This window comes from Propithecus coquereli, unplaced genomic scaffold, assembly GCF_000956105.1.
Source record: "Propithecus coquereli isolate 6110/MARCELLA unplaced genomic scaffold, Pcoq_1.0 Scaffold58, whole genome shotgun sequence".
Taxonomy (NCBI): Eukaryota; Metazoa; Chordata; class Mammalia; order Primates; family Indriidae; genus Propithecus; species Propithecus coquereli.
In genome coordinates, this window is record NW_012151729.1 from 1,969,289 (window position 1) to 1,973,119 (window position 3,831).

Sequence of the window (3,831 nt, forward strand, 5' to 3'; positions counted from 1 at the left end):
TTAGTCTGACGATTCCTCTGACTCAGTCCTCCAGGTCCAGATTCAGGAGATGGAGAAAAAAAGAGAAGACTCCAGGAAAAATGTGTAACCAATTCCCAGATGCTTCTGGAGCAAAGGAGCCCACCTATACCTTGAGAAATACTTCAACAGAACACTATGGACTCAACAATTTTAGGTTTTCTCTCATTTTCTTCCTTTAAGTATATTCCAAGAGAAAGCTGTCAAAACCAACCTTTCCATCCAGAGTCTAAAAAACCCAGGGAACCTGACTTGGCAGAGCCTCACTTTCCACTTCTAAAACTGCAGCTGGGGCTTCACATAGTGTCCCTGAGAGTAAATTATTCTAATTAAATTCAATATAACAACCTTAATTAGTGACCCATGTATTGATTAGCAATTGTATTCTGCTGCAAGTGACAAAATCTCAATGGCAGGGGCTTAAACAAATTTAAAAAATTTTTTATTGCGATGTAATAATTGTACATATTTGGGGGGTACATGTGACATTTTGATACAGGAACACAATATATAATGATCAAATACGGGTAATTGGGATATCCATCACCTCAAATATTTACCTTTTCTTTGTGTTCAGAACATTACAATTCTTTTCTTCTAGCTATTTTGTAATATACAATAAATTATTGTGAACTATAATTTCCCCACTGGCTTAAACCAATTTGTCATTTTTTATGGTAAATAAGTTTCGAAGTAATTGATCAACGCCAGTATGGGGGCTCCATAAATTCATCAGAGATAAAGGCTCCTTCCATCTTTTTGCTCCAGGTGATAAGATGGCTGCTGGGACTTAGCCATCCCGTGTGTCTTCCAGGCAGGAAAAGAGGGGGCAAGAAAAGGAGAACCCTGCTCCCAGCTGAGTCATCCCCTTTTAAAAGCTTTCCTGGAAGCCTCAATCAGTAATTTTCCCTTACATATCACTGGCCACCCCTCAAAGCAAGGCAGCTGGTGAGTAGCCTGGTGCCCTCAGCACTTTGCTGTCCCAAAGAATGTCAGGATTCTGGAACTCAGGAAGAGAGAAGAAGGGAAGCTGAGTAAGGTGGCTGGCAGCCTTTCCCACAGCCTAAGTGGGATGGGACGGGCGAGGAGGGAGGAGACAGAGCTGTACAACCCTTCAACCACTAGGGAAGACACACAGGGCACACAAACAAGTGTAGCTCATAGGAAAACTGCCAAGTGTGCAAAGAGAGCTGTAGACAAGTGCTGCCAGGCTTTTGAAAGGAGAGGGCATCTGAGCTGCTCCTTGATATACAGGTAGAATTATAACCCACAGAGACAGATTGTGGAGAAAGTCATTCTGGGCAGAGGATATATGTTTGGGGAACAATTGGGCTGAATCAGAAGAACCTGCACACAAAAAGCTTTCACAGTTAGAAAGATCTTTAATGACCTCTGAGCTGAGAGGTTCTTAACCTGGGATCCACACATACACCCACTGTGTGGGCTGCGGGGGTCCAGGAACTGCCTGAAATCGATGCAAAACTCTTTACGTGTGGGTATAATGTACCTTTCTCATGAAAGATGCTCAGAATAATCCCGATATTGTTCTCTCCAGTTTTTTCCCAAAGAGTCCACCCTCAGCTTTGTCCATTTACGTGCAACCCAGCTGCCCACGCGCATGAATCCCTCATTGCCTTTGACTTGACTCATGCCGTTCTTCCCTCTTGTAATTACTCCTCCCTGCTTCTCCTCTTCCCCCTAGACATGGAAAGATAGGTAGTGATTTCCCCATCACTGGAAGTATTAAACATAGGCTGCACAATCACCTAGAAAGGAAATTATAACAAGCGATTTGTATTAGTCAGTGTTCTTAGAAGCCAAGCACCAGATTCCATCCCAGCCTGAGATTCTAGAATTCCTCTTGGCATGACAATCCTTTGGCTTTAGTATTCCCCCAGGAATTCCTTCTGGCCATCTCCATCCACCTTGGTCTCTTATCTGCCTTTAATGCCAATACTTTCTGCATGGAGCACACAATTTGGCATTAGCTTTATAAAACCTTTTCTGTGTTATTTCCCATTTTTTCTTATGTATAGGTCTAATGTCAAAAAAACAGATCATGACTAATTCAAGAACAAGGGTTGAGTCTTCTTCTCTTGAACCTCCACTATACTTTGCCCATAGGGTGACCAACTATCCTGGTGTACCTGGGACTGAGGAGTTTCCTGAGGCTTGGGACTTTCAGTGCTAAAAGTGGGAAAATCCTAGGCAAACCAAGATGAATTGGTCATCCTACTTGCCTAAGAAACAGTCACATAGTAGGACCTGCTTGTTGATTGCTAACTACGGTAGGCATTACTTCTATTTACCATTTCCGATTCTCTTCTGCTTCAGACACACATTGTACTTCCCCATCCCCTTGAAGTTGGGCATGACTGTGTGACTTGTTTTGGCCAATGAAATGTGAGTGAACCTAATGTGTGTCTCTTCCAAGTGGAAGCATTTAAGACCCATGCACTCCTTTCTCTTGCCCCAGCAAACCCTAAAGCCATCTTGTTGAGATGCCTGCATCATAGGATGGTGTGGAATTTCTCTGTGAAGCAAAGCCTTCTGCCTGCCCATGCTGCACACGTAGTGTGAGCAGCAGTTTAGCTTCTCTTGTGGCAAGTCACTGAGATTTTTATGCTTTTTATTACTGCAGCAAAACCTACCCTAACCTGACTGGTATACCAACCATCAAAAATCTCACTGGCAACTTTCTCAAAAGCAAGCTAGCTGCTCACGTTTCTCAGGCAGGAACTTCAACACACATAACCAAAAAGCCAGCAATGGGAAGGTCGAAATCTGAGCCTGCTCTCCATGGAGGCTCAGAGAGGCTGGAGGCAAGACCTCTTGAGAACAGAGGCTCTAGGAACAGAACTTTCCTTCCTATTCCTACGCAGCACCCCAAGTTATTAATTTTAGTGGTTGTCATTAAAATTCAAGATGGATTTTAGAAAGTTCAACTCCTCAATGTACAGATGGGATATTCTCAGAAAGGAGAAATGATTGTTTCAGGATGATAATACTGGTTTCCATTGCCTCATGCTCACAGTTTAGCCATCTTTGCCCTGTATATTGCTTTTCCACCTAGTTAATTCACCACCATTGTCCATTTCTTTGGGATTTCAGACTTGCCCGTGGCTTGATGGTGAAAAACAAATCACAATCACAATTAAAAATATAGTTTAAAAAGAAACTTTTTCATATTAAAATTGTAATTTTTATTATAATAGTAATAAAGGCATACTCATTTTTTAATATAAGGAAATGAACAGTTTTAAAGATCCAAAATTTCACCCATCCAGAGGCAATCACTGTTAATACTATTTTTAAGAATAAAAATAGATTTATTATATTTTGTAACATTTAAAAATTCATCCTCATCAGTATTTTTACTAGTTACATGTCATTCTATTTTTATGGATAGATCAAAATTTATTTAACCAAGCTTCTTTTCTTGGATATTTAGGTTGCTTTGGGGTTTTTGTTTGTTTCTTTGTTTTAAATCATGAGTATTGTTTCAATAAACATGGTTAATTTAAGTAGACACTCTTTCCTCAGGACCTGTTGAGCACATCCTACATCAGGCATTCTCAGACTTTCCCCTGGGTCAGAAATGCCTGGAGGGCTTACGAAGCTGTGGATTCCTGAACCTCATCCCAGAGTTTAGGATTTGTAGGTCTGGGCTGGGGCCTGAGAATATGCATTGCTAACAGAGTCCCCTGGTGATACTGAGGCCGCTCATTTGGGAATGACACCTTGTGAACCACTGTCCTATATTATTCTTGCTTTCAAGAACCTAACATCAACTGTTTCCTTAGTTCCCTTTCT